We start from the raw sequence: 16198 nt of genomic DNA on the forward strand, positions 1-16198 counted from the left end.
ATCAGCTTGTTATTAGCTTGTTGACAATTATTTAATTAAGTGTTTAACTCTTGCTGTTCTTTCAAACAAGTTTTTTATCATGTGTCAATAAACTTTATTGTTCATTTCGTGTTTGTTTTCTCCGTTCTTATTTTTTCACACAATGTTAAAAACAAAGTAAGGTTTATTATCTGTGAATGTCCGTTTGCTAATTGTGTTAACTTTATAAATGCATGTGCATTTTGCGTTAAGCTAATTTGCACTCTTATGTTTGCAATTGCACACTGCGTGTTGTAGCCAATAAAATGTGACCTTATTTTTCGGGACACATGATTAAAGGATTGGCCAATAGTGGTGTTTTTGATGAAAGTGTAAATATTTTAGCCAATCATATTTTTTCTACCCCATGTATATTACATGTTTTCTGTAAAAACGCCCATTGCCATCATGAGAGCCGCAGCGTTTACCAGAAGAGAGCTGCTTGTCCTGGTCAACATAATGGACAGGCGTATCACCCATGCTGTGCCGCCCATTTCAAATAGGACAAAACGGGCCGCCTATGCGGAGGTGAGGCGAGCCATCCGATCAGCGGGGTTTCGCCGAAACATTGCCCAATTAGAGCGTCGCTGGTTGGACCTGGGCCGCCGGTCGCCTGCGCTCCTCAGGAATTTGCATTTGCAAATACGCAGACGTAAGTATGCGTTTGTTTAACTTCAAACAAACTACACACCCAAGCACCTCTCAATCAACTTCAAACTATTTAACTATTATCAAACACCTCCTGCACCACCAAACACTCCAACTACAACCCACAAGTAAGGGAACATTTGGCTTTGCCTTAAATAAAGAAACCAAACCCCAATTATTGAAACATGCAGGAAAGGTGTGCATTTGTAGTTAGGGAAATAAGGATGCACGGGTAACCAATCCAGGGATGCGCTCACATCTAGCCCAACCCACGCAGTGATTACAGAATACAGGAAAGGTGTGCATTTGTAGTTAGGGAAATAAGGATGCACGGGTAACCAATCCAGGGATGCGATCACATCTATAAAAAAGTGTACAGAAGCAGTATTCTTCATGCTCTCTCACAGGTTAGCAGAATGGCAAGCGAGGAGCATGGTGAGCAGAGGCCAACTGAGCCAGGTAAGTTCCAATCACATTTTTTACACAACACAAGAACTGGTCATGTTTCCCATAAAATATTTTAAAAAATACTATTTGAAAAATTGTTGTAGGTGCTGGGAATCAAAGTCCAGCAGTAGAGGAGGAGGAGGCGGGCCCAAGCAGGCCAAGGCCAAGAAACCCTCCATTTTCACGGATCGAGCTTGAGACATTGGTGACCATGACAATGGAGAACCTAGTCAATGCACCAAGAAATATGGGGGCTGGAGCCAAAGACAGGATTTGGGAGGAGATATCCAGGGCTGTTAATGGTGTGGGGACAACCTACAGAACACAGAAAGTCATAACAAAATGGTAAGAAAATGATATTGTGAGTGTACTGAAGGCCAAAGCTTGATCTTATTTAAAAAAACTAACACTTAAAATTTCAAAAACAACATTGACAGCTGGATGGATTTCAAATACCAACTGAAGAGGAAGCTACGGAGTAGGGTGGACCATGCTGCGTGGGACAGGTGGTGGTCCCATCCCTGAGGAGCTGGCCTTGACAAGGTTGGAGACGTTGGCTCAGGGATGTGTGACGGAAGAGGAGATAGTCGGCGTGTCCACTATGGACACTGACATGGCCGACTTCAACGCTCCACATGTGCAAGAAGGTAATTTAATTTTGTAAGCCAAAAAGTATAAAGCTGAAACTTCTGTTTTTTTTTTTTTTTGAAAAACAAATAACATTTTTTAATTTATATTCCAGACTCAGAGGAGGTAGTGCCTGCTCCTGAGGTCATGGTCTGAGTCAAGCACAGATGGGGACTCTGCAGGGGAGGATCCACGTACTCCATCTGGGGACCCTGTGGAGTCTACTCCAGGGCAAACATCAGACCGAGCAGTGCCTCTCCTCACCAGGTTGGTCTCCCAAACTCAGGATAACACATGTGTTCTTCAGCGGAAGGAGACCACTCTGGTGAGGGTGGCGGTGGCCCTGGAGACCATTGCTGGGGCCCTAGCCTGGAGACCATTGCTGGGGCCCTAGATCGTTTGGCCAATACCCAGGAGCAGGCCAACCCACCTGCCATGATGGAGCGAGACTCCCTTCTTCCCAGGACCAACACCTCTGGCAGCCCAACAGCCACCCCGCAAGTATGGAGAGCCCTATGCCTAGGCCAGAGGAAATCCCATCTACCTCTGGCCAGGCCAGTCGGCGTGTTACACGCCAGGCGGCTGTCCGTAGCTTACCTCTTCGTCCGAGCCGGCCCAAACGACGCAAGTAGCCCTGGATATCTCCTCCCTCACCTGTTGTCCAGTCCCCATATTTCTGGTCACCAATGTCTCAAGCTTTTTTTTTTTTTTTTTTAACCAAAAATTTTTTATTTATTTATTTTAATTATATACAAATATTGCCTAAACAATTATTCTTGACATTGTGATGAAAGGCAAATTTCACAAAAATAAAATAATTTCATACCAAAAATGTCTATCTTTAACTATATCAATGTATACAAGGTTTAAACAGTGTGGTATCTGAAAAGGCTGCTACGCAAAACACAATGCTAGATGTTTTAAAAACTGTTTGAGCAAAAAACTGGTTAAAAAGCACAGAGAAACATTTTGGTTACGAATTCACTAATGCACACGCAAGTGAAATGAGTTACAAGGTAATTAGCAGTGTTAATAGTTACAATGCAGCAATCTTAGCTGCTTGGTTTGTGTGGTTCAAAATCGAAACATCGCAGGGAACATCAGATTAACGATTATACTGTTGTGGCTTACGGACGCTTCTTGCCTACCTTAGCCTGGACGATCAGCCTGTTCGTAGAGTGACATTTTCATGCATCCGCAATTCTTGGTCGTACGAAGCAGGTAATTTGTGCACTCCCCTAAAACGCCTGGAAACGCTGAAGAACGCCTCCGTTTCCAGACCACCACCCCCGTATACTCCCACAAACGGTCTTTCCTGTCAATCAACTTTAGCAATCCACTTCCGTGTCGGAAGCCCTACGACCGACAGTATTTTTGATCGGTAGAGCTCATACGCACATGCGGACTGCTAGCCGTGCGCAGGCAGAAAAACATCGGATGCGTACGACCATGCGGCCGCAACGACCGACTCTGAATGAGGTCCTTGGTGTGAAGGAATTGCTGTTTATTTTAATGAACTTGGGACCTGATTCATTACAGATCGCAACTGCAAATGCAATAGCGATTACGCACGCAGTCTCACTACGATGATATGCTAATCCACTGTGATCGATATGCTGTTGCAGCACAACATAAGGACGCACACCTTACCTTACACACATCCGTAATACTGCAAAACCATTGGTAACATCGAGTACCATCGCAGCCTCACTCACACAACCTCGAACCTTACTCAGGAATGGCTAACCTCATCGCATGCACTGAGTACTCGAGCTGCGTATGGCATCACTGTGCCTAATTTATGTATGCACCTGCAACGGCGTTCAAACGCACTGGCACGTCTGCATTTTGCCGACCACCCCCAAACAGTACTCCCTGTCAATTACTCTGCGATGGGTCTGCGTAGTTATTTGCGTCCGCTCGCTGGCTAAAAGGGGACGGCTATTTAAATCATGTGCTCACACTGCGTCGTGTAAAGCCGCCCACTAAGTAATAGCGAGCGGCCGCACTATGCGCTCGCACCTGTATAAAGATGCCCCTTTGCCACTCGCAACACACGTCATCTCCCGCAGCTGTAGGATTAATCGGGAACATCGAGAGCCATTGGAGCAGCTCGAAGTGCTTGTGGTAGCTTTTCCCACAACAACATTGCGAGCAGTTTTGGCTAAAATACGACTCAGTCAGGTGTGTAATGACGCTTCTTTGCTAATTATGCACACCCATTAAACGCTGTTCTGACAGTCGGGCACGCCTGCGTTCGCACAACCACACCCCTGTTTTCAAGCACCTTCCCCTGTTACCACCCACAAACGGCACTATCTGTCGCTCAAAATAGCGGCCCGATTGCGGGCTATGGGCGAGCACTTTCCCATCACAATGACTGGTTCGCGTACGCGCATTGTGACTCATATGCATGCACAGATTGCGAAAAATTGCTCAATGCGAGCGAGCACAGCATAGCGTCCGGGCCTGAATCAGGCCCTTGGTGTAGAGGAATTGCTGTGTATTGTAATGAACTTAGGGTCTGATTCACTACGGATCGCAACTGCGATTGCGGTTGCGATTACGCACACAGTCTGACTGCGACACCCACCTTACCTTACACACATCCGTAATGTTTAACAAGACTGCAAAAACATCGAGCACAATCGGAGCCTCATGCACGCTTGCACAAGTTCAGATCTTACTCAGAAATTGATAACTTCATGGCACCCTGTGAGTACTCAAGCTGCATATGGCATTGCAGTGGATAATTGATGCATGCCCCTGTTACGTTGGAACGCACTGGCACGCCTGCGTTTCGCAGACCACTCCCCCGTCACCACCTACAAACGGCACTTTCCGTCAATCACTCTGCGATGAGTCTGCGTAGTCTCAGCGATCGCAGTGGCTAGTTCGAGAACACGCAGATCGCAACAACCGGCCGACTGAGTGTGTAATCGCAGTTGCAATCCGTAACTGGCCTTTTGTGTGGAGGAATTGCTGTGTATTCTAATGAACTAGGTGTGAAGGAATTGCTGTGTATTCTAATGAACTTGGGACCTGATTCAGACCCTCTCGCAAGCAGCCACTCGCTCGTACGCGGCCGATGTTATGCATAGCGCATGCGTGAACTAGTGCGAGTGATCGGGAAGCGCTCACTCGCCCAGCAAAGACAGCCCAGTGGAATGAGTGACAGGAGAGGCCGTTTGTGAGTGGTAACAGGGGCAGAGCAGTAGTAATGGGAAGTGGAGTTACGAACGCAGGCATGCCTGAGTGTTTCAACGACGTTTCAAAGGCGTGCATAATTAACAGGCAGCGTCAGAGTACACGTCATCTGGCTGGTTTTTACACTGAAATGCTCGAAGTGCTTGCGGTAGGGTAAAGGCAACCGCAAGCGCTGCGGTCAGATCCGATGGAACCCGATGTACCAATGGTTGTATATACTTCCTGGAGATGATGTGCGCTAGTGGGCGGCTAAAGACTGGTTGGTGAGCGTCTATAAACACAAAGTGATCGCTCGCCAAGACATAGTGGGCGTGCTTATGCCGTGCGATCACCTGCCTTGACATCACTTAGCAGAATTTGCATACGCTGGGAGAGAGCGGCCGCATCTAGCGAACTGGTCTGAATCAGGTCCTTGGTGTGAAGGAACTGCTGTGTATTCTAATGAACTTAGAGTCTGACTCAGTAAGGATTGCAATTGCAAAGCTGATTGCAATTGTGATCCTTGCTCTTATGCAAATACAGCAGGTGGTGTATGACACCCCCTCCTGGATTTGCGATCCCAGCACTGCGACGGAGGTCGCAGGCTAGAATCACCATCGTGACCTTAGGTGGTCGCTGGTTGCAATGGTGGACGGCATCGGCTTAGTCAGACTGGTCGGCTTGCGAGCCCAGGCACTGCATTGATCAACACAGATCCTGGGCTGGCCACTCCTGTAAAACGGGGCGGACGCGCCCCCGTTTTCGGGAATGCCGGCAGCCCCTGGCTCTCCCCTGAAATGCCTCTGCCATGCGTTCACCCCCTAAACGCTCATTTCCTGTCAGTCACTCTGCGATGGCTCTGCGCAGTCACGGTGATCGCAGTCCGATCACAGTGGAGCCTTCGCGCATGTGCACTGCGATGCATACGCATTGCACTGTATGCAACAATAGGCCGTCTGCAGTTGGGATCCGTAATGAATCAGGCCCTTCATGTGTAGGAATTGCTGTGCATCCTAATGAACTCCGTGTGGAGGAACTGCTGCATATTCTAATAACCTGAGGAATTGCTGTGTATTCTAATGAACTTGGGGCCTGATTAAGAGATGGGTGCTAATGCGATCGCATCTGTGATTTTGCACGGACTGCAGCTGCGAAAATACAGTATGCTAATAGTTTCAAAGCTTACCCGAGCATAGAAATGCTCACTGCTGTCTTCTCATCTCCATCTGACGTCGCGTAACAGCGTAAAAATCTGTAACATGGATGGCTCATCCATGTTACAGATTTTTACGCTGTTACGCGACGTCAGATGGAGATGAGAAGACAGCAGTGAGCATTTCTATGCTCGGGTAAGCTTTGAAACTATTAGCATACTGTATTTTCGCAGCTGCAGTCCGTGCAAAATCACATATGCGATCGCATTAGCACCCATCTCTTAATCACGCAGCCACTGCAGCAGGTCTGACACGCAGAGAGCTTTCATGTTGCATAGAAGATCGCATTGCGTACATCTCTCAATCAGGCCCTATAAGGTAATGCTGTTTATGCAAATGAACTCCGTTTGGAGGAATTGCTGTTTATTCTAAAGAACAGAGGACCTGAATCAGACATGCTCGCTAGATGCAATCACTCGCATCCAGCGCACGCCCAGCAAGGCAGGCCATCGCACGGCATTAGCACGCCCACTATGTCTTGGCAAGCGATCACTTTGTGTATGCAGACGCCCACCAGCCATTGATAAGATGCCCACTTGCGCACGTCATCTCCTGAAAGAGCATGAAAACTTTGGTACATCAAGCACCATCGGATGTGCTCGCAGTGCTTGAGGTTGACTATACCTGGCCGCAAGCACTGCGATCACTTCAGTGTGAAATACAACCAGGTGACGTGTACAATGACGCTGACTGTTAATTGTGAAACAGCATTGAAACACACAGGCACACCTGCGTTTGTACCTCACCCCCCCGTTTCTAGTGGCCTGCCACTGTTAACACCCACAAACGGCCTCTTCTGTCACTCATTCAACTGGGCTGTCTATGCTGGGCGGGCGAGCGAGCGCTTCCCGATCTGTCGCAGTGGCTCGCGCACGAGCATTGTGTTGCATACACATGTGCAGAATGCAAATATCGGCCAGCTACGAGCGATCACATCCTAGCGAGCAGGTCTGAATCAGGTCCAGTGTGTGTAGGATTTGCTGTGTATTCTAATGAACATGGGGGAAGGAGGAATTGCTCTGTATTCTAATGAACATGGGGCCTGATTCTGAAGTGGGAGTAAAGAAAAAAAGAGCAATTAACTTTGCACCTTGGCAAAACCATTTGGCAATGAAGGTGGGGCAGATTTAAAATATGCAGAGGGATATTGATTTGAGAGGGGTGTGTCCAAACTCAACTCTATATTGCTGTGTAAAAATAAAGCTGTCCAGCATTTGTGGGCTATATGCAAAAGCAGCCAGTATTTATCCTGAATGCATGCAACATAAAAAAAAATATGTTTAGATATAAGAAACCAAGCTTAATATCAGGGTGTATTGAAAAACAGCCAGTCTCCTCCTCATTCAGGATAACCCACAGACGCATTACTGGTCACATTTGGAGGTCACACAGCTCTTGGCTTCAACTTTAGTGTCACCAATTATAGCACACTGAGAAAAGGGACTTCTGTGTTCCACTTGGATCCAGTCCAAAGAAAGCAGTGGAACGAGTGAGCAATATTCAGACAGGAGAGGCCTTATGTCAACAAGGATCCCTTATGTAGGTACTCTTGGTAATCACTTGGGTACTTGCCAACAGGTAAAGAAGACACCGCTCAACCGTGAGCCAAAAATAGAAGCTACACTTCTGGAATGCAGTATAAACATCCCTGAAACAAATTACTAGCATTTTATTTCCTTCTCTCTAAATGTAGGTGTATAAATAGCAAATATTTTCTATGTTCAAAAATATACATAAACACACAATATATATTGACCTTTTCTTATCTACCTTTAAAATGTCAGTAACCCATTGAATGCCACAATGTATTAGATGTAGATAACGTAGGTCTTGTTCACATACAGATTTCAGGTCTTTTAGAGAAGCAGAACAAGTCTGATAGCATCTGATACAAGTGTATCTCTTTCAGAAACAAGGGAGGAGAAAATGTCATGCAATCAGAAACCCCCTTGTACGGCAACTGTCAAACAGGCATTTTCCACTCTGTTTAAAAAGGAATGAAAAAACAAACAAACAAACACTTTTAAGACTGAGAGCTGTGGAGAATACAACATTTTACTTAAAATATTATTATTGGCCCTATGGATCGCAATTATTTATTTATTAACAGTTTCTTATATAGCGCAGCAGATTCCGTTGCGCTTTACAATTGCAACAGCGTATGCAGATCATCCGATTGTTGCGTACTGCGCACGCACCGTACTGTGATTACGGACGCACTGTGGAATCCATCACAGAGTGAGTGACATGCAGTGAGTGTTTGGGGGTGGTGACGGGGGAGTGGTTGCAGAAACGCAGTTGTGCCTGCCCGTTTGAACGTCGTTGTATGGGCGTGCATAAATTATGTACCATCCTCTAAGGACGGTACCTCGTGAATGAAGGGCTCAGCTGCTGCATTTCCCATTTAACCGCTAGGTTACTCATGGTTACCTGATTCGCGAGGTACCGTCCTTAGAGAACGGTACCTGTCCATGGGCTCGGGTAATGGTGTTTTTTTATTTTCCGAAGACGTGGAAGCCTACAAGGACAGAAGAGGACCGGAACAAGGGGTAGGTGAGTATAGACTTGTTGTTATTTTTTACAGGTTACGTGGATGCAACAGGACAAGTGGACGTGTTTGGCTACAGGGATTATAGGCGAGTGTGAATGAGAGTGTGCATGTATGTTTCAATAAAATTTTACTGTCCCGGTGTGTGCGTCTTGTTGTTATTTTAATATTTCTTTTGCAAGTGAACTAGAGGTACCAGCGGGCTTTTAATGCCCAGCATGATGGTACTTGTGGTTCTCCAAGTACTAGCATGCGGGGGAGGCTTGCAGAGACCTCTAGTTCTCCAGTAAAAGACAATATTACCATTTCAATATTTTGCACACAATCAACCCGGAACTCACCGCCCAGGGGTGCCGGGGATAGCACCGGGAAATGAGCCCAGATCTGGGGTGGCCTGGAGAGGGGGAATCCCTTTATTGGGGGGGGGGTCCCAACCTCCCACGGGATCTTCGGTCTGGGCTGACTAGCGGTCAGGTGTCAGTGCTTTGACTGGAGGACTCTGTGAAAGGATTCCCTGGCTGTGGCATCACACCCCCTCTTTCTAGCTGGGGTGTAATGCTGGTTATGGAAAATACAAGGGACCCCTACTCATTTTAACCCCTGCATTTCCACAACCATGACTGGCTCAACAGAGCCTGGTGCTGGTTCATAAAATACAGGGTAACCCTGTACACATTTTTTCCATCTTTATTTTAAGAACCAGGACAGACTCAACAGAGCCCAGGGCTGGTTATGCTTTTAGGTGTGAACCACCCATCTATTTTTACATTTAACAGTAGCATGCACAGATCTCATGGATCTACGTATGTTTCTATGTAACTAGGGCCTGCTCAGGCTAGACTCGCTATCCTGAAGCAGGTCTGTTTTTTGGCCAGTTTTCAGTCAGTAATAGTGTGCGAGTTAAACACTCACGCTCTATTACATTGCCAGAGTTGTATCCTCACAACTGCAAAACATCTGGATGCATGTTTTGCCATTACAAGTTTGCGGGGTGGATGAAAAATGCGAGTTTGCATGTTCTTGCACCCTATTACATAGGTTGAGTTCTAAAAATATGCGAGTATAGCTCTGTACTTGGACCCTATTACTTTTTGCACTTGGTGTTTATGACATGCAAATTTGGACAGAAAACCAATTATTAATGCTGTGCAGCTCTATTCATGTATATGAAGTTTGCACAAGCAGTGCACAACTCCATTGAAATTAATAGGTCGTCGGAATAAAAATGCCATAAAATCAATGGGGAAAAAGCAGCAAAGGGCCGGCTAAACTGGCCACATAACTGCTAGTGGATATATACCCAATGGGCTTTCATAGAGATCACTGTACTTTATCAAGCGCACTGACATGCATGGATAATACTGAAAAAATAAATGGGTTTTTATTCTACAATTGCAAGGCAGGTGCAGCATATGAAGGCTAGTGAGTAACCAGCCTAATATTGTAGCTTAAATTAGAATAAGAGAGTACTACTACTACTACTTGGGGTATGCAGTCGGGATGCCGACTGTCTAAATGCCTACCACATGGCATCCCGATCGAAGGTAAGCCGGGCGCGGACAGCCGCTGGGAAGGAGGGTTAGGTTTAGGGGCACCTGGGGGGGGGACTTAGGGTTAGGCACCCCCTGGGAGGGTTAGGCTAGGGAAGGGGGGGTTAGGGATAGGCACCCCCCCCCTGGGAGACAGGTTTAGGCTGTGGGGAAGGGGGTGTTAGGCACCCCTAAAGGAGGGTTAGGGAAGGTTAGTGAATAGGAAAATACTTACCTAGGTAGGTATAACATTAAATGTATCAGAGGAAAAAAAACTTATCAGAATATTATTGAAGAAAACAAAAAAGGCCCATGCATTAGGAGTGGGGGTTGGTATAAAATGATTCTGATTTGGGAGCACTATGTAGGTGGTACATAGCAAAAACAAACAGTTGCCCTCATGTGCATTTAATACACAGAAAATAATATGAAAAACATAATTTAATATTTGATAATAGCTTGCAAAACAGACCATTCAGTACAGTATTTAGCTCATACTGCAGGAGCAGTTTCTACAGAAACTGCATAACAAACAGGACATTTTTGTGATATGTAAAGCGTTAATGCAATAAGTAGTTACTCAACTGTTCATGAAAAATAACTACATAAATGCTGTACTGGTTCACTAAATAAGAGAGAACCTTACATATATAGAGAAATAACAATATATATAGCGAGGAAGAGCTATTAGGAAGTTTGCTCAAGATTTGCAAGTGAGAACGTTTGTACAAAATTTGCAATTCAGAAACTTGTTGTAGATTTGCCTCGAGGGTCCAGGACTAGTTAATAGCAATATTATTATTTGTGTTTTTCATACATACACATACGACATGATGAGTTTGGTTTATTGACTGTCATCCATCAGGACAATGCAAATGTCCCAGGAGATGTACAGATGTGTAGTAATCCAGGCTCCTTGCTGGAAAAGCACATATACAGTAACTACTACATGGAACAATCGGGACATTTGGATATCTGATCTTACAAACTCCATTTTGTAAATGGATATCTAATCTTTCGAGGAACTTTGTTTACCAGAGGAATCGTTCAGGAAAGTGACTTTGGTGCTTCACAAGTTCACCTAAAAATGGAAAATGAAACCTGAATGAAGGTTAGAGAGTGTCAGACAGCAGTCTCTGGCTTCTACGGGTGACACGCATGATGCTACATTGGCTCAATATCGCTGTGAGCCTGGACCCAAAGCCATCACTATGAAAGAATAATTCAACTGAAAGCTAGTTGGCAGATAAATGCTGTCTCTGTGTGTGGGGTCATCTGCTACCTCGCTAATAGGTTCCTATGTGCACCAAAGAAATGCATCTGTTCAGCTTGGCCATGCTTGTGTGTCAGAAACAGCACATACAGTATGTGGCCATTTTATGCATGAAATCTCCCTCTACATCAGGGGTTATTCTGGCAAGACGATATCTATTAATTAACATTTCAACTCATGGTTAAGGGTTTCATTAATTCAGTACTTTTATGTACTTGTTTACTAGTGTATTATGTATAATATTTTTTCTAAATTAAATAAAAAAATCATCTGTACAAAATATTAAAATTAAAATATGATCTAGTGATTTGAAAATAAATAAATACAAATTACTGTATTAGTTGTTTGAACACAAGTTGTTTGCAAAAACATGAGCGCCAACACTGACCAAAATGACAACAGTGAAGGCTTTATGCAATGTGGTTTGGTGGTACTGATAAGAGACGGAGAGAAAAAGAGTGGGGAGGAGGGAGAGAATAGTTATCTAAACCAAATCTGAAACACTAAGAATGTTGTACTGTATGTTCCTGCCCTTTAGTGAAACAAGATCCAATTTATTATTTACACAAGGCAACCTTTTTTACTTGTATGCTTATAACATATGCAAACATTCACAAAACCAGATGATGGGAAATATTAGTGGCTTCTTTGTCCCTCCTTTTCTGAAGCTACTTTGTTCAGGTGAAGATGAAAATTTGTAGTATGGAAACTAAGGCTAGGTACACACTGGAGAGATGGGCATTCGTTCCGACATTGATTGTGCGTCCACACTGGACGGCTTTAATGAATGACGGAACAGTCACCGTTATGTAATTCATTAACAATGCACTGGCTGCTACCAATATTGTTAGGTTTGATGTGCGGCACATCAAACCTGGTGACCGTCGCTAGCGACCGCGGGAGCGAGCAATCTCCGGTACACACTGAGCAATGTAGGTGAAACAGCATATCAGCCCGACATCGCTCCAGTGTGTACCCGGCTTAAGACATGCTTCAGAAGTTTGTGCTGTTATAAGACTCTAACAGGACTATCTGTGGAGTTCACTCAACAGAGGTTTAGCTGTCACTGGGTATGCAAGCTGTTCTTGGGTTCTCCAGTTTGGAGAGGGTCTAGCCAGGGCCGTATTAAGCCCCAGGGCAACAAAGTTGTGGGGTCAAGGATAAGATTGATCAAATCCAAAATAAAAATGGTATGCTCTTCCCCAACCAGCAACCTACTAAATTCCTTCCTGAAACCTCTGACACATCATCTTAATTTTTGGGATCAAATGAAAGTAAAATATCTGCACTCCTCATCTTCCTACTCTACTACATCTCCTCTTAATCCAATATCCTCACAAATCAGCAGAACTCCTGTGCTCATCCCAATCTTAACTAAAATCTGTAATCTCTCTCTACTGGTATCTTTGCATTATTATTCAAGCATGCAGTGATTCTCATACAAATACTACAATCCCTAGATCTTCAAGGACACAGGACCTCATTCAGAAGCGGTCGCACGGAATGATTGGACGTAGCGAGTGATGTTTTTTTCAAGTGCGCATACGTGTACATGGCAGTGCGCGTGCGCAAGCCTGTCTTTCTGACCGCAATCCTCTTGCTCGTTAGTCACTACGAGGTCGTAGCTGGGATTGACATTTCGTGCCATTTCTGGGTGGTTACAGGGGAAGGTGCTTGTGAACGGGGGTGTGGTGGTGCGCACGCAGGCGTGGTTGACCTTAAAAAGGGCGTTTTAAGGGCGTGCATATATTACTGAGCGAGTTATCACACACGTCATCTCGTTGCAATAACGATGCTACTGCTCGTAGTGCTAAAGGTAGCCCAGGGTCTACCTTAAGCATTGCGAGTGCAGGCAATGGTTTCTGCCTCAATCGATGTCTGTAGGCAACTAACACTATAACAGGTGTTAATCGTGCTGACGTAGGTTGCCGCCTGCGACCGACTCTGAATTAGGCCGTAGAGACAGGAGGTGTGATTTCATTGTTGTGGGTGTTTCTGTGCTTACGATGTGCGTTGCGATTGAGCGCTCGTTTTGCATATTCTCGATCACTTTGGGTGTGACCGATCGCTCCCGAGCGACCGCCTCTGAATGAGGGCCACAGTCCTATCCTGGTTCTCATCTTACTTATCAAATCTCTCTTTCAGTGTTCATTTCCCTGAATCCACCTCCTCTTCGTTACCTCTATCAGTTGGAGTACTGCCAAGCTCAGATTTAGGTCCTCTGTTTTTCTCAATCTATACCACTTCTCTTGGTGAATTTATCAGCTCTTTTGGCTTTCAGCCTAATCTCTATGTGGATAATACTCAAATCTACCTATCCTCCCCAGATTTGTCATCATCTGTATTGCTCCAAGTTGCTTAATTTTTTTTCCTGCCATCTCAAACTTAATCTTTCCAAAACAGAATTAATAAATTTTTCCACCAGCCAATAGTAGTTACCAACCTGATATCTCTATCACTGTTGATAACTCAACAAATCGACCCTACCCCACAAGCTCGCTGCCTAAGGGAGTAAATTCAATTAGCTGCTATAATATACTGCTGGCTAATCACCTAAACAAAAGCCACAGTCCAGTGTTAAAATATATATATATATTTTTACCAATATAGCAGAGTGCTAAAGTGTTTTTTAAGCAGGGCAGGCATTCCAACAAGGCAGGCATTCAAAGAGAAAAAGCCCCCATTGATGGTGTGAAACTAGTCACATGTGTGCTGCTGTTGCCGGGAGCTCCGAAGACACGGACGTTTACCTGTTATTGCCAGACAGGATCCGCAGAGGGATGGAGGCAGAGACACATTGATGCCGATTGAGGACACTCTAAACTGGACAGGTACAAGCTTAGAAAATCCCCTGTCTCAGAGTAAAGACACTCCCCTCCCCCGGACTTTTTTCCCTCGAGCAGTCTAGAGTGAACAAGTGGATCACGTAAAGAGGAGACCTAGTATTACTTTTGGCACAGGTCCCTGTTACGAACTGCTTGGAGATTTATATCAGACATTTGTCCTCAATTGATTGCAACATTTATCCAGGCAGACTGAAAAACTTTCGTTATCATGCAAAGAAAATAACACTTCACAAATACCACGTGATTTTTAGTGTGGGCAAAGTGATCATTTGCTATTAATGTTTTTGTTTATATATATATATATATATATATATATATATATATATATCCACCTCTTACAATTTTATTAATAATAATATTTGGCTCCTGAGTTTATATTGTTTCTTCAAACATATTAATTATTTTCCATATTATTGAGAGATTGATCTATATGTGCTATTTTAGTGTTAAACGTGCTGTTTGTTGACCAGTCAATGAAAAACATATTTTATTTATTTATTACCAGTTATTTATATAGCGCACACATATTCCGCAGCGCTTTACATAGAATATTTGTCCATTCACATATTTTAATGTACATATGATAATAAATGTGTTTATATATTTTGAAACTTATTACATTTTCTATACTAGTTCTTACTTTTATTAATTAGCGCAAGGGTATCTTTTTTGTTGTCATATTCTCTGTTCTGTAAAGAAACGCTTAATCGCTCAAGAGACTGTTTCTTCTATCATGAAATTTGTATTTCATTATATGGACAGATAATTCCTTTGCTCACTCCTCGTCACACCTCCTTGCTAACAGCTAATCCCTTTCCCTGCAAGAGATGTCCCATGAAAGAGAAGCCCTATATGACACAGAACATAGGGGATATGCGTCCCAGGCCAATAACAACAAAGAGGGGCTCCTGAAAGATAAACAGTGTGAGTGTTATCTTCTTCAAAATGGACCAGATTAGTCAGGATGTGAGAAAATGTATAAACTGGGTAGACACATACTAGGTTGATGGGTCAGCTGGTTTGTCGACCTATCTGATGATTGGTAAGTGTATACACACTTACAAATCGTCTGCCTGATGGCCCAGCTTGACAGCTCAAATGGGCAGGCATTTAAATCGCACGTCCAGTTGAGTCGTCAATCACCGACGGGTCCCCGCAGCATGTGTACGGGTGATCAGCATTTCGCCCGTACACACCAGCAGATGACCGATATATCTTTCAGATAAATCGGCCATCTGCTGTGCTGCACAGCAGATCAGATGCACTTTAGATATACCACCCGTTCAATCGAATGAGCGATATATCCATCAGTGTGTACCCAGCTATAGAAAACAACCGATACAATTACAGACAAAATGGTATAACCTCTTTTCAAGAGTTTTACAATCCAATTATCTCTCCTGATAGAGGAAAATAATCTAAGGCTAGGTACAAATCAGAACGAAATACAAAAGACGCGATGATCGTTCCAATTTCCTTTCATCCCAGAACAATCAATATGGAGCGTACACACTGCTGTGCAATCTTCCATACGTGTCGGATCGCATGTGATTAATCGTCGCTCTATATAACCATCTCATCTGGTTGAGCGTACACACTGCACGATGTGCACCACATTGTTCATATCTTCCCATCTGACCTGCAGCATATCAGATGTGGAGATGCAATGTATGACGCATGTGAACGCACGATTGAGCGTACACACTATGCAATGTGAAAGATATGTTGTTCCAATTTGCCTCAAAACAACATAGAGCTCAAAATATCGCCTAATGTGTACCCAGGCTAAGATCATGTCACTCAGCACCTCAGTGAGCATTATCAGATACAGCTGTTCTTAGGTCATATTACTCAAGTTTTAT

At 44.3% G+C, this 16198-nt stretch overlaps 1 protein-coding gene across 2 annotated transcripts in view; it reads right to left on the bottom strand.

Moving 5' to 3' along the window:
• The window catches only part of PRKCA (protein kinase C alpha), a 436189-nt gene that overhangs the window by 213126 nt on the left and 206865 nt on the right, over window positions 1-16198 (bottom strand). The gene's annotated exons all lie outside the window — the stretch shown is intronic.

This window comes from Taudactylus pleione, unplaced genomic scaffold (assembly GCF_031769625.1).
Source record: "Taudactylus pleione unplaced genomic scaffold, aTauple2 ptg000012l, whole genome shotgun sequence".
NCBI lineage: Eukaryota > Metazoa > Chordata > Amphibia > Anura > Myobatrachidae > Taudactylus > Taudactylus pleione.